Genomic DNA, 23464 nt, shown 5'->3' on the forward strand with positions numbered 1-23464 from the left:
CAAGATATAGAATGTAAAAACAACGAAGCCCAAACAGAATAAAAATGTAGAGATTGTTAACTAATTATAATGCAAATTTTTAAATAGCAGAATAGAGGTAAATGAGTTGCTCTTGTAACACTCTTGTTTAAAAAATGCTATATATTATTATGCAATAAAAAAAGTTTATGGATAGAGTGCTGATGAAAGATTGAGAAAACAATATTTGAATTCGTTGAGCTGTATTTAGTGTGGTCTTTTTTTTTTTAGTAATCTATTCTATGGTTAGATTAGATCTAGAATATAGATCTATAACTTATAACAGGAAAATTATTTTAGGTGTAGAATATTCTAGAATTTAAAGAATTTGATGTAGATGTAATAATGTAATTACTAATAATTACTAAGACTAAGGTCTAAATCTAGATCTAGATTATTCTAGATCTTAGATCTCATTCTATAGATCTAGTAGCCTTTACTATCATGCTATGATTTTAACGTATTTAAAAAAATCCTTTTCCTTTCTTAGAAACAGGTTAGTTTACTGTTAGATCTAGACTATAGACTATAGATCTAGTCAATCTAGAATCTAGATCTAGATGGTAGATCTAGCTCTTTATCTCCGTAATTATTTTCCACGTTCTGACGGAATTATTAATTTAATCCGATTGTAGTGCAATAACATGTTCTAATTATAATGGCATAACGTTTTTATTTACACTCATAGAATAATGAAATGTTTTTGATATTGAATAAAAGGAAAATGAATGTTCTTTTTAGATATTACAAAATCAAGTGCATAAATTAAAGTGTTATTGTTGTTTTTTTTTGCTTTATGAAAAGTAAAAATAAAAATCTGAAAACTCACCATTGGACGACAAAAAATTTAATCCAAGTCACATAAGAAGATCATTTCTATTTCAAACTGAATTAAATGCTATTGTTTTATAATCCTTATTCATATTTTCATGAAATTGAACCACTAAAACAACAAAAAACTCATGGAGTACAAAACTGGAGCACATTATCCAAGGTCACCACCATAGAAAATTTATGAGAAAAAAACAAACAACTTGCAACATTAAGTTTCAGTAAGAAAATTATTACACTGCACATGACTGACATGATATCTTTCAAAAAGTAATTCATTGCTATTTATATAATATTTGCCTGAACAAAAAACAACTTCCATGTTTTAACTGTGGCAATAAAATTAATCCATATGGATGTGTGGGACGTAACGACAAGTCTAATCCCATCATTGTAGTCGTGGCCAGAAATGTATCAATTTCATAGTTAGAAACTGGTTTCCATTTTGTAAAAATGGATGCCCTGCGTACTGGAGTGTTTATTTTTATTATGTAGACTGCATAACTCTTTATTGCATCAACAAGATTATCAGATCTAGTAGAGTAAAGCTCAGTTGACTCAGAATCGAGTAAGCTCATGTTGACACCTCTATATACCACATTGGCTGAAGTAGATTAGTAGATCTAGACTAATCTAGACTTATAATCTTATTCAACTTATTGGAAGGAATATATGTTACTGTATGTAAAATTGCTTTCTGTTTTAGTACGTATCTCTGCATTTTTCAAATTTGTTGAAACAGGCCAGAATCTAGAAATCTAGATGTATTCTTTGCGGTCTTTGCGCTAAGGCTAATACGTCTAGTTTAGTAGTTTTTAGGAGGGTCGTGGCAGGTTCATCAGCTTATGAACTATCAGATTCAGATCTAAAATCTAGATCTAGAATAATCTAGATCTAACAGTACTACTAGTTACTAAGACTAAGTTAGTAGTATAAGTATAAGTATTAGACCAGTCACCAGTTATTAGACTATTAATTTAAGTATTAACTATTTACTATTACTCATTAAGAGTCATTAGTAACACTGAGTGACTGACACTAAAACTAAAACTAGTAAAACTATCACAATGAACAGTTAAAACAAATCACTGTTATCTGAATCAATAAGGTCTTTTACATGTTGATCTGAATATAATTTAGATCTACAAGTTTTAGAGGATCGACCCATTTCCAAACATAAACAACAACAAAAAAAAAGACGAATTTCTGTAATATTAAACCCACGTTGAAGGAAGTAAACAGTGAACTCTTCTGCAAGCGGAAATCACGTAGATTTAGAATATAAGCATTTAAAATTATTAACCAAGAATAGGAACGAAACAAAGATGTTTAACTGCACCGACGACAATGTTGACGCTTAATCGGCTTTTACAAAAATGACCGACGCTATTATCGTCGCTTGGGAGATAAAGAGCTAGATCTAGAATCTAGATCTATAATTCTATATAGACTAGACCAGCGGTTCTCAACCTTTTTAGCTCCTCGACCCCCTAATCCAATTTTAAACTAGACGGCGACCCCAACCATACAATCTTTTTCGTTCATTGGCTGAGGTAAATGTGATTTACCTGATTAGATCATCTCCATAGAAATATTTCATTCCGCAATGGCGTTACGATGCAATTAATCGACAGTAATTTCGGTTGTTGAAAAAGTATACTGCAACAACGAAGATGTGGTCCGCAACAAATATTTTCAAATAACAATTATAAAAGTGAAAAGAAAGAAGTAACTACCAATAAAAATCACGTCTACTTTCATTGATGATACATTCACTTAAGTGTCATTCGTATCTCCTGGCTATTTTTCAGTGTTCTTAGATCTATCTCTATTACTCCCACTTTTTATTTTATTGATACTTGACGATCGTTTCATAATTTGTCCAGTAATAATATAATCTCAATGATTTTCCAAACCTACGTCCTACGTCATCTTAAAGGGTAACTCCGATGGTTTTGACAATTTTTGATATAATATGTGTTTTGATTTATAGATAATGAATATATTATTCTTTTTTTTTTTTATTTGCAAGAATAACTTAGTAATTGATGTTTTTGTGACATAATTTTTCTGCGCATCCAAAACAGTCAGATTTTCACTGAATTTCTGTGTGACGTCACGACGGTGCACTCAAATCCTATTGATACTCATTGATAGGGAGGCGAAAAAGAAATTATCTTTGATAAAAAAAATTTTTCGTTATTACATCATTAAAATACTTTAAAAGAAATTTCTAATGGTGTATAAATTATGACTGTATGTTTGACCGTAAGAAAATTATGATTTTTTTGTGCTGTTTCGACCTAACATTGGTTGACATGGAAAAAGTGATGAGAGAGCTTGACGCTGGCTCAGCCGGCGAGACACACCCCCAAGGTCAAAAGTTAAAAAGTTGGAATTGAGTTTCGTAGACGATAGATCTACTTCTTAAATAAGAAATTTAATAGTAGATCTAGTATTCGTAGTAAATTTCTATCTCACAAATCTGATTTCATTTATATTTATGAACTTCAGTTGTTTAAAATGTCTCAGTAGTATCATTAATTGAATTCTTTGGCCTGGAAATCCAATGTATTGTTGGTACTGCACCTGGTATTAACTTCAATTTTTTTTAAAAATCCCATTTCCACAGCAGTGAAGTTGCTGAAACAGCTTCTCTCAAAATGGTTTGAGCATAAACAGGAATTAGCTAATGCCTTTGTAAAATATTTGCTCTTCAGGCGAATAAATTTTCCCCATTTTCCCTTTAAAACTTCATCTCTTGGAAACAAATGAAAAGAGACACTAATTTCTGTATCAGCATACTTGCTGATTTTATCTTTGTGATTGGAACTACTGCAACAAGCTGAAGAACAATATTTAATTTTCTTCAAGTAGAAATAGAGGTTTATAAACAATGACCGATTATAAATCAACGTGGAGACTAGATCTAGCTGTGAAGCGTAACAATAAATGCGATCCGATAGGTCTAGATCTAGACTAGAGAGTTTATCGGTTATATAGGTCTAGATATATATTTAGCCAGCACCTTCGTGACGTCACGTTTTTAAAAACTAAAAACATCTCGCAGAACCCCGTTTTTTGGGGGGCGTGGAGAATTTTCTGTCTAATTTATTAAATATAAAATTTTCCGAGCATTTAAATAAAAAATGATATAATGTTTACTATTACAACTTTTTACGCAGAATTTAAATATGTCAATAACTAAAATTTGAAAAACTATCGGAGTTTCCCTTTAAAGGGTAACTCCGATGGTTTTGACAATTTTTGATATAATATGTGTTTTGATTTATAGATAATGAATATATTATTCTTTTTTTTTTTATTTGCAAGAATAACTTAGTAATTGATGTTTTTGTGACATAATTTTTCTGCGCATCTAAAACAGTCAGATTTTCACTGAATTTCTGTGTGACGTCACGACGGTGCACTCAAATCCTATTGATACTCATTGATAGGGAGGCGAAAAAGAAATTATCTTTGATAAAAAAAATTTTTCGTTATTACATCATTAAAATACTTTAAAAGAAATTTCTAATGGTGTATAAATTATGACTGTATGTTTGACCGTAAGAAAATTATGATTTTTTTGTGCTGTTTCGACCTAACATTGGTTGACATGGAAAAAGTGATGAGAGAGCTTGACGCTGGCTCAGCCGGCGAGACACACCCCCAAGGTCAAAAGTTAAAAAGTTGGAATTGAGTTTCGTAGACGATAGATCTACTTCTTAAATAAGAAATTTAATAGTAGATCTAGTATTCGTAGTAAATTTCTATCTCACAAATCTGATTTCATTTATATTTATGAACTTCAGTTGTTTAAAATGTCTCAGTAGTATCATTAATTGAATTCTTTGGCCTGGAAATCCAATGTATTGTTGGTACTGCACCTGGTATTAACTTCAATTTTTTTTAAAAATCCCATTTCCACAGCAGTGAAGTTGCTGAAACAGCTTCTCTCAAAATGGTTTGAGCATAAACAGGAATTAGCTAATGCCTTTGTAAAATATTTGCTCTTCAGGCGAATAAATTTTCCCCATTTTCCCTTTAAAACTTCATCTCTTGGAAACAAATGAAAAGAGACACTAATTTCTGTATCAGCATACTTGCTGATTTTATCTTTGTGATTGGAACTACTGCAACAAGCTGAAGAACAATATTTAATTTTCTTCAAGTAGAAATAGAGGTTTATAAACAATGACCGATTATAAATCAACGTGGAGACTAGATCTAGCTGTGAAGCGTAACAATAAATGCGATCCGATAGGTCTAGATCTAGACTAGAGAGTTTATCGGTTATATAGGTCTAGATATATATTTAGCCAGCACCTTCGTGACGTCACGTTTTTAAAAACTAAAAACATCTCGCAGAACCCCGTTTTTTGGGGGGCGTGGAGAATTTTCTGTCTAATTTATTAAATATAAAATTTTCCGAGCATTTAAATAAAAAATGATATAATGTTTACTATTACAACTTTTTACGCAGAATTTAAATATGTCAATAACTAAAATTTGAAAAACTATCGGAGTTTCCCTTTAAAGTATAAATGTATTTCGACTATAGAACACATATGCTTGTTACAACACGTTAGAGCAGGGGTTCTCAACCTGTGGGTCGCCACCCCCTTGGGGGTCGATTGACCATTTGCCAGGGGTCGCCTAAGACCATCGAAAATATGGATTGTTATTGTCTACTCTTCTATTGCTGTATGTGTGTGTGTGGGGGGGGGGGTCGCGGCAGAGTGGGGGATTGTAAAAAGGGGTCGCCGAACTTAAAAGGTTGAGAACCGCTGCGTTAGAGACACAGAAATATATTTAAAAAAAAAAACAACTTCCGATGAAAATAGCCCCCCACCCAAAAAAAAATTATCTTAGGCGACCCCTCGCAAATAGTCATTCGACACCCAAAGGGGATGATTTAGCTCTAGATTTAGACATACAATACATCTAGATCTAGATTAAAAATAATTAAATGTAGCATTTGGCTCTGGATCTAGATTCTAAGAACATATCTAAATCTAGTATTATAGTATCTAGACTACTATAAATAGACTATATATCTAATCTAGATCTACGTATAGATTATAGTCTATATTAAGTATTTAGATCTAGATAATCCCGCCATCCCCTAGGCCTAGGCATTCGAGGACACATCAGTTTACCTGGTTGACCTAAAAACAAAACATGGGCTGCTCTATCTTACTCTAAGTATCTATAATCTATATAGTCTATATATATTAAACACAGTCAGTGTCTGACAAAAGAATAAGGCCCCAAAGTCAGTACTGAATATTTTTCCGGAGGGGGGGCTAAAAAGCTATGATAGCTTGTGAACTGTGTTACATATACATCTAAATCTAGATAAATTCCGCCTTCTCCAAGCCACCTGGATGACCAAAAAAAAAAAAAACGTATCTTCGAGCACGCTCAGTGTCTGTCGCACACACATACAAAAAGCATCAACGTACCAGCATGCTTAGTGTTTGTGACCTCATTAACGGCTTGACCTTAGCTACTTGGTCGATCAATAATTGGCTCCTCCCACTAGCATCATTGTTGTCAATAAAACTAGAGCAATGTTTTGGGGCTGTGTAGAATGTTGGAAAGTGGAATTGTGTAAGGAGAAAGGGGGTGTAAACAGAATAATAGAGTGACTTATTGTGTTTGAGTGAATTATTTTATCCATTTGTTATGACATTATTATCTGTTTCAAAGGAGTGTCTTTGCAACACATTGCGCTTTATGGCAATATATATGTATTGAGAGAGAGAGAGAGAGAGAGAGAGCTGTGCTGGTAGGAGGTGCTAACAAAGGGGAAATGCGTGGTCATTTTTTTTTTCAAATTTCGAATTTTATTTTTAAAATCAGAAATAATTATACAGTTTAAGAATAAATAATTATCTTAGCGCGGTATTACTGATAGCTTATATTAGAATAGTCACTAGTAGATCTTAAATTTACAAAAATCCTACACACACGTAACTGCTGCACGCTAGATCCATTTTGTCAAAAATAGGGCGGGGTAAGACACATTTGACCTGTGTAAAAGTGTTGGCCTCCTTCAGTCGTACAACGACTAAGGTTATTCTCGCAGAACACTTTTTCATGTATATAACTGTGGAGACACTCCAGTCCACATTTTACGCAGGTTAAGGTGGCATATTTCGCTTTGTTGGTCTATCTAGATGAGCCGGACATTTTCGTGTAGCACGCTTAATTTTCCAGAGCTGAGGTCCATGATTTTTCACTGTCCATACATTTCTTGGTCACCATCTCTCTCCACGTAGTGCGTTCTAGGGCTATGTCTTCCCAGTATCAATTTTCACTGTTTTGAGGTCCCGTCTTATCTTATTTTATATAATACAGACGTTACTTCAAAAAAAAAAAGATGATTACGTCATACACATCATGCATTAAGTCATGCATATTAACCAGTGACCTAAATTCTGCCAAGTCACTGGTTTTCCTGGCTAGCTCAGGCAACCGTTTTATTACATCCAGATCTAGATTTTTCCTTGACAAATGTTATTTGTTCGCTACTCAATACAAGGCAGTCTTTTCATCATTTATAGCAACTAGTCAACGTATCGAGACATCGACTATACACGCTAGGCCTATCTGACCAATCCAACACACTAATGGTCTACTGTCCAACTTTTAGTGTTCAGTTTAGAGCAGAGAGGGAGGGATGTGGATGAAAGTGTTACATTTTTTCCCTAGGGCTGATTACCCGAATGCTCTGAGCATATAACTGTCTGTGTAGATCAATAAATCTAGATATCAATACGGCAAACTATAGGATCTATAGGCCAACGCTTTCGAACCATCTGTCAAATGTTTAGGCCTATCTATAATATATCTGTTTAAGTTGAAACTATAAAAACAAAGATTCTCCTGTTAGTAACAAAGTATAGTTTGGTGCTAATTAATTACTTAAAACCTCTAAATATTTTGTGGGAGGGATTGCGAGCCGATTTATTAATAAAGAATCCTGACAAAGACCGCGAACAAATACCAAGAATTTAGCGGAGTTGCTTTACAAGATTCACCAACCCCACTTTTAATTTTTTTTTTTACACTCGCCTTGTAATTGTTTTAACTGCATTCTTCTTTCAAGCAACATTTCCCCCACTACTGCTACAAGCACTTATATAAACGCACTTTGTTGTGTTTCATATTATCGTTTAATGTTTTTGTATAGTTCCTTAAAATAGACACAATTTCTCTGCGAATCAAAAACGTCGGGTCAACCCACACATGCTTAAATTAAGAGCATGGTTCCACCCGAGTGGCTAAGAAGACTGCCCACAATGCAGATAGAAGTTGACTGTGTCACATTTGATGTCAAGGACACAAGGCGGGAGAGAAAATTTCCGAAACTTAAAAAGCTGATTAGTCCCTTTTGAATCTTTTGGAAACGTATAATTACCACAGAATGAAAACCACGAATAAAGAATCGAGATGCCCCAATTTTTTTGACATGCTGATATTCGATTTAATGTTCGGTTCGGTCGGATCTAAAGTTCGGTTTCAAGTTTAGTTGGATTTTATGAAATTAAGCTATAGCAAAACTAAGTAATTGGGTTCAATGCAATTTATTTGTTAAAAAACTTGAAACTTCACACATACAATGATAAAACAAAACAAAAAAACAACAACACACTAGCTATATCAAACCCGAAATATTCAAATTGCTGCAGTCAAATTACACATAGGATCGAAGCAGTAAAAGGGTTGACTATTGAAATAAAGTAGCTAATTATAGTCTACTGTCAGTTTATCAATCAGGGCTGCATGTTGTATTTGAGAAATATCACTATTTTTATGTTTCAGGCTTAGATTAAGCCTTCGCTCACTGATTGTCAATGTACATTGAAAATACACTTCCACTGGCAGTAGGCCTATTTATGACAGGAAGGGTTAGGTTTCAGCAATCAACTCAAGAAAACATTAAGATAGGGTGAATTGATATAAGCTATGTAAGAACACTTACAGTTACAAATGATGATACATAAATAAAGTAAGCTTAAAATAGTTTCTCAATTTTTTGAGATGACAAAATAGTTTTAATCGACTTTGATTTGTTTTGCCTTTAAAAAAGTGGTTTATTGTGCTGTTATTCATAGTATGTGAATAGTAGAATATATGCATCTGTTTGGAATCTTTTGCTCTCTTTGTAATGCAAATAATTTTCGAATTTATGTCTCGTGTCAATAATGTACTATAATAGAACAATAAGCATTTCACTGAGTGATTGATTGCCTAACTTTTAACAACTAGATCTAATAAATTAATAATATACGTTAAAATACAAGAAAAGTAATAATTTTTTCCCCACATTCAAAAAGGTGCCGGTACGCCGTATCGATGCCTTCCGTCACAAATAAAACCCTGCGTATATAGATCTGTATATATATTGCTTTATATAGGCCTATACATAGAAAAAGAGACAGAGACATTTATACAGTATTATTATTTTTTCATTATTTGTAAGTTGTCTTTTTTATATTGACTTAGGCCTACATTTTTTAATAGATCTTTTCATGAAGTTGGATATTCATGTCATTTCTTTTTTAGCTTCTAAGAAAAAGAATCTTACCTTTGCGTAATAAATAATCCAAACTTTGCCTGTAATACCCGTATGATTATAATAATCCAATCTGTTAAAGAATCTAATTATTCCAATATCTGAACTTCACTGAAGCACATTTCTATAAAAAAAGTAGATGATCGAAAAGAAATATGTGCGCGCATGAACTGCAATAACACTTCTGCTTTCACTAAAAGTAGGTCAAACTTTTTTCCCGTGTCTGAAACAATTCATGTAAAAATCAAGCTAACACATTAAGAAACTCGGCCAATACAATGTTTGGTATCTCTCGCATGAATGACCTTTATTGTAAATTTACTATAAATATAGAATCTACTACCAAAAAACTACTACTACTAGAATCTACTACCAAAACATCTGACACATAGTGAGTACGTGATGGCGTGTGTAGGATACTATCTTGGATCGGATGCCTTCCAAGTTACTATTTTGAACCAACAGCACGAGTCTCAAAAGAAACAAATCAGATACAAGGTGACATATCAGCTTATTTCTCTGTAAAGAATGGCGTGAAGCATGGCTGTATACTTGCTCCAAAGACTCCAACCATCTTTCGTCTTACCAAAAGATTGCCTTTGGCATACGGTCGTCCCCCGTACGATATACATGCCCTGCCCAACGTCGCTGTCAAACTATTATAAGCAATCCCTCTATCATGTCCATATCGCATTCACAAGAACATCGCTGCTTGTGATGCGGTCTTGCGGCTCTTGCCAGCGTATGTTCCTGGAGGAGCGCAGACGTCATTGGGAAAAGCGTTCAAGAAGTATCTGCTTTTTGTATAGTACCCATTTCTCCGATCTTTATAGAAGGGTAGGGAGAACCACTTCTTGATAGACACTGACATGTAGACAGCCAGGGCGATTTATTCCATTTCCGCCACACTCTCGCTTGGAGGCGTCCGAAAACATACAAAACATTGAAAAGGATCATTTTTTAAAAGACATAATACATGAAAATGTATAATGATTCTAATACATTGAGCACCAAAATGCCGGTGTCAAAACGTTCTGCTTCGCACGAGCCGAGGAATAATACTAACAATAAAACTGCAGTAAAAAAAAACAACAACACACACACACACAGATGTGACGAAGGCAGGGCATTTTCTTGAAAAAGCAGCAAGCTGAAAATTATCGTTACAGCAACCTTATGCTTACTTAACAGACTTGAATCCACATATTGGGCATTGGCCAGGGAATACCCGGCATTTTGCGAAGTGGCCGGCCAAAGTAGAATAAACAATTTTAGTTACAAGTGATCGAGTAATGACCACACACCTAAACTGGCCAGTTTTAATTTTGGCCGATATGCCTGTATTATTTTAGTTTTACAATTATTCGAGGGTGTGAGGTCCTTTACAGCTGGTACGCTAAGCTTTTTTTTTTTTTTTTTTTTTTTTTTTTTTACTGTTGTTTTTGTTCAGTCCCTCCTAAATTTCGTGACATTTTGTTTTTCTATTCGCTGCTTCGCTTTTTTTTTTTTAATTTCGTTCTTTATCAAAAGGACACTTTTGTATTCGAGGGCATATTTTGAGTTGTAGGCATACCATTTTTCAAGCTGTTATCGCTTGTTGGAGTATCTTTTGTTACCCCAGTTGTTTTTTTTTTTGTTTTGTTTTTGGACTGGTGGAACTTCCGTAATAGCCTCAGAGCTGTAGCCTATCTGTGTTTATTATTATATTTTTCTATATTTTCATTCATTGGCCTCCTTCAGTCGTAGAACGACTATGATTCATCTCAGAGCACACTTCCTCATGTGGCTGTGGAGCCCTATTTAGGAGAGACACTTCCGTCCACAGATAGCGCAGGTTAAGGTGCCTTTTGCTTCGGTGGTAGAGGAGCTGGCCGTTTTTCGGATTGTACGTTTTTCTCCCTGAGCTGAGACCCATGTACTTTCACTGTCCATAGCTTTCTTGGTCACTGTCTCTCTCTCCATCTGTTGCGGTCCAGAGCTATGTCTTCCCAATTGTCAGTATTGATGTTCACTGATTTGAGGTCACGTTTTATTACATCTATGTAACGGAGGTGGGGGCGACCAGTTTTTCTTGTGCCAGTCGCGAGTTGACCATACAGGATGACTTTCGAGATGCGCTTGTCCTCCATCCGGCGAACATGTCCAAGCCAGCGCAAACTGCGTTGTCTGAGGGCTGTAAAGATGCTGCGAATACCTGATCACGCAAGGATCTCAGTATTGCACACTTTTTCTTTCCATGTAACATTCAAGATCCTACGGAGACATCTCAAATGGAAGGAGTTCAGTTTTCTCTCTTGCTTTGCGTAGGTGGTCCATGATTCACTGCCATACAGCAGTGTACTCATAACGCATGCCTTGTAGACTTCCATTTTGGTCACCGTAGTTAGCTTATTGTTTTCCCAAAGTCTTGGTCTGAGTCTAGCGAAGGTCGAGGCAGCCTTTCCTATGCGTTTTTTTTTATCTCCTCTTCTAGAGACAGGTCATCTTTAATTGTGGATCCCAGATAGCAGAATTCTTTTACGGCGTCCAGCTATATTTAAGCTTATCGATTTGTGTGTCGACACCCTGGTCATTGGAGTCCGTCATATTGAGGTCTGCAAAGCGTCCTATATTTGTGCCTCAAATTTATTCAGGCTATTCAGGGGTCTTTCAATGTATTAGTTTAATGTAAATTGTATCCTAGTAGATCCTTGTTTTTGTTACCTTTGTGTGTGTGTGTGTGTGTAAGTTGAAGGTCATTATAACAAGGTCAGAGTCGCTTCCAAAGTCAGCTCGACGAAAACTTCTTGTATGAATGCTGGACTAAAACGCTAGCGCAGAACCTACAGATAAGATTTGTGTTAGTGGAGCCAAGAGGTCCTACGCAGGACTTTTGTGGAGATATCTACCTTCTACAAGTTTCATTACAGATCTACTTGAGAAGACAATATACACTGTAAACGCTTACGTACAGTAGCTCATACACATATGTGATTCAATGTAGTTAAGACTGTCCAATTAAGCTTGTCGCAGTTAGTAATGTTGTTGAGTATTTTTGTAAAAATGAACACAATCAAATAGGCGATGACGTCATTCGTTGTATTTTTTTTCCTTGTCGCATAGTCTTGTTGTGACGTAATTTATCAGCTCTTATTTTGAGAGCATTTTCGTCATATTGTAATTGATAGACAAGTTGTACTTTTTTTTGGTGGTCCTGAATGATTCATGTCTTTTTTACTACTGGCCAGCCTGAGCAAACTGCCTTGGATTTTAGCCTATTAATTCTTGTTAGGACTATTTGACCCCTGTTTAGGGTGAGTTGTATTTTATATTGTACGATACTCTTTGAACGGATTCGTTCGTCTTTGTACTTTTAGACGTTAGAATCTGTTATTTATTTCAATAGGGTTTCACTGTTTTTTTTTTATTTCATCGTTGGTTCAATACTGTGGATTCTGATACTACCCTGAACATTGTTGTCAGCATCTTTAATTGTCTGTATTGTTGGTTGGAAGTTAACGACAGTCCTTGTATGCTGCTATCATGATTTATGTTCGTAGACAGTTTCTATAGTACCTATTACAGAGACGAATCCATAGATTATCATAAGTTATGAAACTGTGATGTTGTTGACGTCAATGTTATCAAGCAACATAATATAAGATCTTTATACCTTTACCTATCACTTAGTCTAATTGACCGTTGGGGCACCATGCAAGATTCGTCGACCTTCTTTCTCCATTCCTCTCTGACTTTTGCCCAGATTAGGCGTTTAGTCGAATCTAGGCTTTTTTAAAATCTATTTTCTAGAGTATGACTCATGTTGCACTGACTAAAACTGACTTGAACTTTTTTTGTTTAGTATCCTACATTTTTAATTGCTAAATTCTATATCTCTATTTATTAATTCTAAATCTAGACTTTTCTATTTTGATTATTATTATAAAACATAATTCTTAAAATGCAATCTATAGACTTGTAAAAATTTCAACTATCTTCACGCATAAACAATAGTTTTTAAAGAATTACAGTAAGTCTAATGGACCGTTGGGGCACCATGCAAGATTCATCGAACGTCTTTCTCCATTCCTCTCTGTCTTTTGCCTAGATTAGGTGTTTAGTCGACTCTAGGCTTAGATCTATTTTCTAGAGTATGACTCATGTACTGACTAAAAACTGACTTGAACTTTTTTTGTTAGATCTAGATTCTATAATTTATTTTAAGAACATTATATTTTAGAAGTTTACTTTCAGACAAATGAATGGTTTCTTTTATTAACATTTTGTATTTCTTTTTCTTGATTGCAGCCCTGTTTTGAATACAACTAGATCAACAACTTCTGAAACTCCAATAATACTACCTGCAAGTGCTGCTGAAAGAAAAATAACCTTAACAGCCTTTAAATTTACTACATAGATTCTAATGCTGACAACATCATTTAGATCTAGATGCTGCCTGAAGATTTCATGTCTGTGGCATTTTACCTCTCGAGAAAAGATCTTTTCCCTTTGCAACTTCTGGTGTGGCTAGAGAGGCCAATCCTTGATACACAGCTGTAGTCACAGGTTGAGCACATGTAATCACCAGGCACCATTGCATTGTCACCTTTCTTCCTGCTGCTGTTGTGTATGGCATCTGCAATCCGAGACCCTTCCTTTATGCTCTCTCCATGTGGATCTATCCAGTGCCACCTTTTCCCAGCTGCTAGTGTCGATTTTGAAGATGCACACTATGATAAACTCAATGCAGTTGACTACAATAATCTCCATGTCCACATTGTTTCAACAAGAACCTGTGTGCATCACACATTGTAAGGGTCGAAATTGAAAAAAAAATATTTGTAAGCTCTGTGCCAAAAATGCTCCTAATATTCAATGATGAGCTCTGACCAGGATAACAATCACAGATTGTGTCCTGATGGCACTACATCTGGGTATCACTTCAAAATATCATGGCACTAAAGCAGCCATAACAAAAAGCACAACCAGACCATTACATAGGAAAGCAAAGTTACCAGTATTTCCTATCATTAAAATTGCTAAAAATGGTAACTCCAAATGCCAATGAATCATTTCATTTCCTCATTTAGCAGAGATGTTGCTCATATTTTAAGTAGATAAATGAAGCCATTTTCTGATGTGTAAAAATATTGATTAATTAAGTACTAGATGCACTGGTATTTAATAAAAATTTTCAGTCCAATTTTATTTTATTACCTTTTTGGTCATATGTCCCATGAAACAAATGTTGGAAATTAAAATGGCCTGCAGGTTGAATTAAGTTGAGCAGCACTTTTCTAGACTAACATCAATACATCTGCTATTAGAAATATTAACAATTGTTTTTATGTAGTGTAATTTCATGCTTTCTCAAGGTTATGATCCTATCACTTGTCTGAACCAGTTAGATAGGGGGTATCTTATGAATGTTACCATGGTTGCTTTTAAAATGCTTTTAATTTAAAATAAAAATGTATCAAGTACAATTTCTTTCCCTAGTTTGATACAAAACAAAATATTTAATTTCCAAAAGTTTACAAAATTGATTCTTGTTTTCAGGTAGGCTACAATAAACAATTGTGCAAAGTTTCAACTTGATCCAAGATAGGGTGTGCAACAAATAAGTGTGCAAACTTTTTCTCACAGTGAGTTGATATAAGCTTTAACAAAAATAAACCTATTTATGAAGTCAGATGTTTTATTTTATCTTGAGATGTCAGTAATGATTAATCATTTTGTAATTGATAGAATTATCTTTAAAAATGGTGTTAACCTAAGTGGCTTGTAATTGTTTATTAAAAGTAACTAATGGTTCCAATGTAGCTATTTGTAACTTTAAAGAGAAGCCTTTAAGAAAAATAAGAACAATAAATTTTTTTGACAATCTTATTTGTTGTGTGTGTCTTGGAAACTATTTTGTGTAATTGCTTTGCTTTATTATGGATGTAAAATTTAATATTGTTACGATTCTCTCTCCTAATCAGGCCTTCTGTAAACACTGCTAAACACAACACAACACATCAAGAACTTGACTACAAGAGCTCCACAATAATCTGGTACTTTAATAATGGTCAAATCAAACAGCCAATACGACACAATTGGCAACACAATCAACTGCTACAACGTTAGACTGTATATCATTGTACTAAACTCATAACTCTACTGTCTCTTCCTGGACTCGTACGTTTCACTGGAGGACTGCACCAGGACCGACTTCATGGCTGACTAACAGTGCCGGTCTCAATGCTCTCCGGTCTTGAACTGTCGCTTTCTTACACACTGTGTCTCTCGTCCACGCAGGCTTTCGATCACATGACCATAACATTGGTCATATTTGCGTGTCATCGTAGTACTGTCCCTTGTCCATCGCCTGAGTTCACTTGTGAAACCTACAGTTAACCCTTTCGCGCCGCCAATAGGGTTACAACAATATGATATAGTATTCAATTAAGCTTAAAAATGTGACAATGTGAACTAATACAGTGATGGTCAATACTGTTGTTGTGTATTAAATAATAGTTTAATTGCTTTTAGTTAGTTACAATGCTATTAATATTATAAGGCATTTTTTTTTTATTTTTGTTTTTAATATTTAATGGTAGGCCTTTATTTGCTACAGTTTAGCAAATATACTGCATACTTAAAGTATTCCTACTAGTAAATTATGTAATTTGTTGAATGCTATTAAAGAGCTTCCATATAAAATATGTCTTAACATAATTCTTTAGTTTTTATTTCATAATACTATTACTACTATTAATAATAACACCTTTATTATCCATGCAGAAAATGCCTTTACTTTAACTCTGTGAAAAATATTTACATGAACAATGCCATTAAAAAAAAAACTATCTACATTGGATTTCAAAAAAACAAATTATACTCGCTATAGCTCTAAAAATATTTTACTTAGTTTTTTTTTACAGTGACCAATAGTTAAAGGTGTAAAATAATATACAATACAGTACTAAAAAAGACATTGTTATCTTGGAGTAAATAGGGCTGCTTCATTGAAGGATGTCTTTACTGCTAACTGTTGATCATTGTGCAGGCCATATGACACCCTGCTTATTAACTAAAGTGTGCTCCCAGATTCTGCAGGCTTTTCAGGACTTTGCTTATTTATCGTGCAATAGTAGATCATTAGCGGAACTAAGAACACTGATCTGGAAGCAGTCAGAAACTTGTTCTATATCAGCAGCATGTACATTCCTTTGAACTAAAAAAAAAAGGTGATAGGGTTAGGATAAATTGCATTGCAAATAAAAATTACATTTTAAAATGCAAAATATAAAAAGTATAATGCAGAAGTTAAATAAATATAAATGATGGTATCCATATCTTGAGTCCACTTCTCCATTAATGTTTTGTCAGCTACCCTTATGAAACTTTAAACTGCATCCTCTTTGAATGCCCTCTATAAGACAAAGATGATAGTGCCTAACATTTGGTTTGGCAGTTTTTTGGATAGCAGTCAATCTTGGTACTGATGCCAAGGTGGCTGGCTGATGACATTTCTCATCATAAACTATTAGCTGGTTCAACATTGTTTTTTTTAAATACATTGACAAAGTTTAGTTTGTCTTTCCATTTTTCTCTTTTCTAGAAGTCAGCATATTTTTATATTTCTATAAGTATGAGGGAAGAGGCTTCTGCCAATGACAGATCTTTTTGGAGACAGCTTGCTACCCAATGTGCCAGAGGGGGAGGATCTAAGTCTAAAAGTATGTCCCTTGTGTCGGTGGGCTGAAATCAATCACAACTGAAATTTAATGTCTAGCTTTGTTTTAAAAACAAATTATTTCATATAAAACTTTTGAGGAGTACACATATTGGGGCCAAGAATATTGACTGATTTGGAAGGGTGGCTAACTTGGAGCAGTCTTCATATACACAGGAGCACCTGGCTGATGATATTGATGATAAAATAAGTTAGTTTGGGATTATCTGTGATAACAATCAGCCAACTTTTTGAGAAGAATACTGAAATTATTACGGTATAAACCTTATTCATTGAGCCAAAATATCAAACTACAGCCTATGGGAAACAAAAAAGTAAACAGAGATAGAACAAGAAATCAAATGATGCACATGGGGAAGCATTGGGCACACTATGTGAAGAACAGCAGACAACATTGCAAGACTGGACTGGAACCCAGAGAGGAAGAGAAAGTCTGGTAGACCCATGCAAACTGTCACTGATCTGCGCGAATGACCGTAAGTGTGTTGGTTGTTAGACAGAGACCAGCATGTGTGATATGCAGTAAAGCTGATTAAAGTTTATGTGTTTGATCTAGTGCTTTCATTGTTTTATTTCGTTAACTAGAACTGAACCAGGGATACCTAGATGTATCGAGAACTAAGGTAGATTCTATAATAGAGTTATTATTATAAATACAATAAGGAATCTGTGACACAAATATAGATCAAACCTGCAGACCAAGAAGGAAAGTTGGCAGGATGGAAATGGATGGGGAATAGCCCAGAACAGAGTCAGAATGTAAAGCACAGATGCGGCTCTATCTAATTTCTTATGTTGCCTATTTTTTTTTTATTATGCATTCATTCAAAGTTAGAAAGTTCTATTTAAAATAGCTATACCATAACCGTAGGCCACAGAAACAGAGATGACTTTATATCATTTGCCCTTTGGACCACAAGGTCTGAAAGGGAAACTATATCATAATGCTTTAAAAAATCTACTTGCCATGAAGAAGAATAAAAACAGGCCATCTTTGCTGCAGTTCTTTGTTTTCTATCTGTTCCTAAAATATGGTTTCATTAAACTGTGTGCAGCTCCTAATTCTTTATCACCAGGAAATTCTCTGCATCATTATCTGAAAAACATTTACAATTAATGACCTAGACAAAGAAGATTAGTGTAGACACTGGAACTGAAAGCTATTTTTTTTATATAGTTTAATCAAATTAGCACTTAAAAAGAAAGTTTTAGTAAAAAAAAAATAATAATTAGAAAGTTAACTTAATTTCCTGAATTAACCAGTAAGTTTTAGCTAACCTATTATGTATTATCATATTCACCTATCCCTTAGTTGTTTGACCATTGGGGCACCACACAAGATCTGTTGGCCATATTTTCCATTCCTGTCTGTAATATTATCCAAAAGAAAAAAAAATTTGATGTAGACTTTAAGTTTTGCCTGTAACTCATAGGAGATTATTTCATTAGTCTATAAGCTGATCTAATTTAGAGAACTTGGTCTGCATCTTGATCAGAACAATTGTTAATGAGATAATGAAGGGATTCAGCTGACAAATAAAAGATAATGTGTTTAAAGTCTTAGTGATAGGGGAATTTATGCTAAACTAGTTTGGACACAACTGAATATATCAAGCTCTAGAAATCTTATAAGAAGAGAAATATACCATATATATATATATAGAAGTATATATAATTACAAAAATATGTGGACAATGTGTGACATGCCAGATCTACAGACTAGCTGGATTTCACTAAAGCTGCACCATGTAACAATATATATAGAATCTTAAATTCTACCAAGTCTTGGTTTTACTGACAACCAGTCGACAAATGCAGTTAACAATAATTAAACCTGTAGCTTGTCTTTATTAAATTCAAAAGAGCATTTTGGCCCACTTCAAATACCTAGGAGCTATTGTCTCAGATGAGGGAACGAAACTAAACTACTGACAGTCCACAGCAGCCCTTTCAAAACTTAAAATAATATGGAAAGACAAAGGCTTAGCCCTCGGCACCAAAATCAGACTGATGCGCTCTCTGGTCATGGCCACATTTTTATATGCTTGTGAGTCTTGGACGCTGACTGCAGAGCTAGAGAGGAGGATCCTAGCAATTGAATTGAGATGCTACAGAAGAATCCTAGGTATTACAACAGAAGAATCCTAGGTATTACATTCAGAGACCGCATCACAAACCAAGAGATTAAAGACAGGGTTACTGCAGTGATTGGACCCCATGATGACCTGCTAACTATCGTAAGAAAATGCAAGCTTAAAATCTATGGCCATATTACAAGATCTTCGGGGCTCACAAAGAACTTCCTTCAGGGAACAGTACCAGGAAAAAGAAGAAGAGGCAGACAGAGAAAGTGATGGGAGGATAACATAAAAGAATGAACAGGCCTGCCATTGAAAGAGGTTCTAAGGCAAAAGACAGAGAGGAATGGAGAAAAATGGTCGACGAGTCTTGCATGGTGTCCCAATGGTCCAATAGACTAAGGGATAGGTAAAGGTAAAGTAATGCATAGAGCACTTTGACACATAAGAAATGTAAAGTCTAATTATTTATGTAGTTTTGTTTACCCAGAAAGTGGTTCAAAGAAGCATCAATGTTTTAGATAACTAAAGAAGTCTTTAATAAAAATAACTTGCTATTGACATGGTAGTTATCAGATGTCAAAGGATTCACCTGCTGTTCAGTGCTTGTATTAATTTGATCTTCCAGAATGATTCTTTAATGACTCCTTGATTCCACCGAGGACTAGTACTGTAACTCTAGTGTTGAAAACTGTCCTCACGTGACCTTCACTCTTTGGTTCAAACTAAAACATTATATATATACTTACATCAGATTAGTACATTTTCCTTAAATGAACTTTTATTTATACTTACATACTACTTCTTCTTTCTAGCCAGCTTTTTGCTGCTGAGCTCAGAGCTCTTTTGCAGACTGTGCCAAGGAAAAATAGTGCTTTGTTGTCTTCAGTTGTTCAGCACTGCCATACAGGGTGTTGGTTTGAAATGGTAGTAGGGTCTGCCTAAGGTGGATTAGGAAGGGGCATTCAAAGAGGATGTGTTTTACAGTTTCATAAGGGTGGGTGCAGTGTCTACAAAGAGGTAGGGGAGTGGGATTTATCTTGTTAAGATGGTAATTTAACAGAGGTGTTTGTCCTGTTCTTAGTTGGAAGGTTGTAGATTGCTCTTTGCAGGGGAGGAAGTTAATATTGTTCAGTTAGTTTGGAATGGTCATTTCTTTGTACATGGCTCTGCCCATTGGCAGAACCACTCCTCTTTGTGACTGTTGACTAACATTGATCTTAGGGTGAGAGTTAACTGGTTGTTCCATAGTGATCCTGCCATACTTACTTTAAAAAGCTTAATGGAGTTTTATTAAAATCATTTATTGAAATATCTCTTAAATTGTACATAAAAAAAAGAAGCCACTTACTAGTTGTCATGTTACTGCTTAGATTAATATTTTGAATAGAGATTGTTGGATTTTGATAAGAATTATTGTTTTAGAGATTCCTTTTATCTCCATTGCTAATGTTAACTTTGTTCTCTATTGAATAGGGAGCAAAACAAACTTTGGACTCTCTTCCACTCTATTTTCTCATTTTACTGGCATCATGTCCCTGGGGAAATAAAAAAAGAAATTAATTTCAGCTCAATCCCAATGATCAAGGTCACTATTTGAAAAAAAATCCCTCTGGTCCTAATCCAATGATTCCCATGTTCATTTCATCAAAATCTATCAAATATTTTCAAGTCTTTGAAGTAGTAGTAAAAAATCTACTTGGTCATTGGAGACAATTGCAAGATTCCCATTGTTATTTCTGTGCTGTCAGATTATTACCATTGTCAAAAGTATTCATTATATTCAACAAGATTATAATAAAATAATGACATGTAAAATATTTTCAGAGTTGAAGATAATTACTTCCTAGTCCAAACCTCCTGCAGGACGATGGGGAATGGGAGCGGGTAGGGTTTGAACCCAGGATCATCAATAAATCTGAACGACAGTCCAGCGTGCAAACCACACGACTAGGCAGACCATCCTGGGGTTTTTAGGTGTCCTAAATAATACTGCTAGTGATAATTAGTTGCTAATACAAAATAATCTTTTCCTTAGCAGCATTTTCAAAATATTCAAAAAACCTATGGATGCTATTTGTTGATGCAATTTTGATATGTGACTCCAAAAAGCTAACCCAATCTTAAATGTATTCTTAAGTTATACTAAGTTATATGTAGAGGGCTGCCTGGTTGTGTGGTATGTGCTCTGGACTGTCATCATGATGATTACAAGTTTGAACTCTACCCGCTGCCATCCTCCAGCTCCTGTGGGAGGTTTGGACTCGAACGTAATAATCTTTATTTCTAAAGGAACTTCCAAAACAAAACAAGGGAGTCACAAATTACCCCACTGCCTTTCCACTTGCATTTCACTAAGTGAATAATAGTGGACCCCCCCCCCCCCAGGTGCTTTTTGACGGAGGTCTGGATTGCACTACACCAGACGGAGGTCCTTGTCTCACTACATTCTAATACTAGACATAAATTCATCATGAAGTGTTTTTTTTCTGGATCTGGTGAATGTGATATCAAGGAGTGGAGTATAATTATTGACATCAAATAAACTTTATATTTTGTCTGCCAAAGTGGATTTAAGTCAGTCTGTCATATCTATGTTTGTCATGTGTGACTCCAGGAAGCACTAAACCAGCATTCCATGACATTCGCATTAATAGTAACCAGTGTTATGTGTAATATTATAATACTACGTCAACACACACTTAACGCTGACATATGCATGGTTCTTAATTTGAAATAGATTTATGCATGAGTGCAAACTCTCAACCATAGTTAATGGCTTGTATAACATTTTTTAAAATGACTTTGCTAATTAATCCTCATTATTGTAAATTATCGCATTTAATATTCTTTTAAGTTTACCGTTTAGAGCTATCCTGATATTGTGTGAACTCATCTTTCAGGGGGCCAAGAGATCATTAATATGTAAAAACACAACCCTAACACTAAGCATCTCCTTGCAATGTTTGTTTAGGTCTTTATCACAACTCATCCTAGCCCTAGAGTGTTCATGGTAGTGAGATCTTCTTCTACAGAAATGGGTCTTTATTGTTGTCTGACATCATAGATATTATTCCTTTATTGACTGGATGTGATGGAACAGACCCTGAGTAATACAATGAAGAATGATTAGGACTTACTTCTGGTTCATGAACAGTGATTATCATTAATTTTTTAACACTTTCATATATTTTTTTCATTCAAAGTAAGGTTAACCCAATTAATGTAGGAAAGTTTTTAATTTTTTAGACATAGAAGTATAAAAAATTTAAATGAAAGAGAGAGATTTTAATAGGAAAAAATAAGTGCTGCTTAATTAACATCACCATAATTGACTACGGAATTGAAAGACATAATTAGACAACATGTCCTCTAACATTTGTAATAGTGATTAGTAGCATATAACTTAAAGTCATAAGATTTTAAGTGATCAATAAGAAAGCCTAATGAACTTATTTTTTTTTTGTAACAAAGTTCTAGAATAACTGCATAACTTCATCTCTGGCACTGCCTTAACTCTTTCAGCCTGTTGCTAAAATAGCAATGGATGCGGGCAAAAATGGCTACCAGTTTTTGTTTACAATAGGGTTATAAAAATATTTTTTATCTCATAAACGGTAAATCACAGATAAATAAAGTTATATATCAAATTAAAGCAAAGATCTTCACCAACACAACTCTTTTAATCTTTTTGTAGTTTATTTAATTTGTATAGATGATTTTGCAGGTTGAATAGGATGGAAAAAAATAAAAGAGTAAAAAAATTTTTTTTTGTCTAGGTTTGTTATACATAATATATGTATAATATTGCTTGAAAAGAGTATATTTTGTACTCATTTTAAAGTAAATTCATTTTGATAAACATAAATCAAGTTTTTTTTTCCTAATTTCTTGCTTATTTATTTTAATTTAATTTTTTTTCTAAATTGCATTAATTTTAATTAAACTACTTTTTTTTCCATATCTATTATAAAATAATTTTTTTTAATTTCTTTATTATTACAGTCACCATAAATTATATATTAAACTACATAGATATGCATAAGAATTCTTTTTTACCCTTTCTTTATTCTTTTAAATGTAAATAATTTGTAATTTCATGTCTTAGATCATAGTCAAATTTTTTTCGCAATTTTTTTTTCTTTGCAATAACATCAATATATACTCTTTATTTTTTTTGTATTGACCATTTTGACTAAATACTTTTCATTAATTAGAAAGAGGATTCAT

General features: G+C 34.2%; 1 protein-coding gene and 2 long non-coding RNA genes across 28 annotated transcripts in view; 1 reads left to right on the top strand and 2 right to left on the bottom strand.

Annotated features, from left to right (window-relative positions):
* LOC129925829 (peptidyl-glycine alpha-amidating monooxygenase B-like) overlaps positions 1-2055 on the bottom strand; it is a 15351-nt gene extending 13296 nt beyond the window's left edge. For 6 of the 7 annotated variants that reach the window (XR_008777520.1, XM_056026795.1, XM_056026797.1 and 3 more), the window contains exon 1: positions 848-1196. The gene's annotated coding sequence lies outside the window, so the exon portion shown is untranslated. Of the gene's footprint in view, positions 1-847; positions 1197-1966 lie in introns of those variants that run through there. The other variant, XM_056026793.1, reaches the window with a different exon arrangement.
* On the top strand, positions 1193-16186 carry LOC129925837 (uncharacterized). The gene is made up of 2 exons (XR_008777557.1): positions 1193-1417; positions 13724-16186. It is a non-coding gene; the product is annotated as an uncharacterized LOC129925837 (long non-coding RNA).
* A 1937-nt stretch (positions 16187-18123) lies between these two features.
* LOC129925834 (uncharacterized) overlaps positions 18124-23464 on the bottom strand; it is a 44702-nt gene continuing 39361 nt past the window's right edge. For 14 of the 20 annotated variants that reach the window (XR_008777537.1, XR_008777542.1, XR_008777535.1 and 11 more), the window contains 4 exons: positions 20586-20772; positions 19827-19959; positions 18458-18524; positions 18124-18252 (listed from right to left, as the gene is read on the bottom strand). This is a non-coding gene — a long non-coding RNA (uncharacterized LOC129925834). Of the gene's footprint in view, positions 18253-18434; positions 18525-19826; positions 19960-20585; positions 20773-22096; positions 22341-23464 lie in introns of all 20 variants that reach the window. The other 6 variants (XR_008777545.1, XR_008777546.1, XR_008777539.1 and 3 more) reach the window with 3 other exon arrangements.

This window comes from Biomphalaria glabrata, chromosome 4 (assembly GCF_947242115.1).
Source record: "Biomphalaria glabrata chromosome 4, xgBioGlab47.1, whole genome shotgun sequence".
Taxonomy (NCBI): domain Eukaryota; kingdom Metazoa; phylum Mollusca; class Gastropoda; family Planorbidae; genus Biomphalaria; species Biomphalaria glabrata.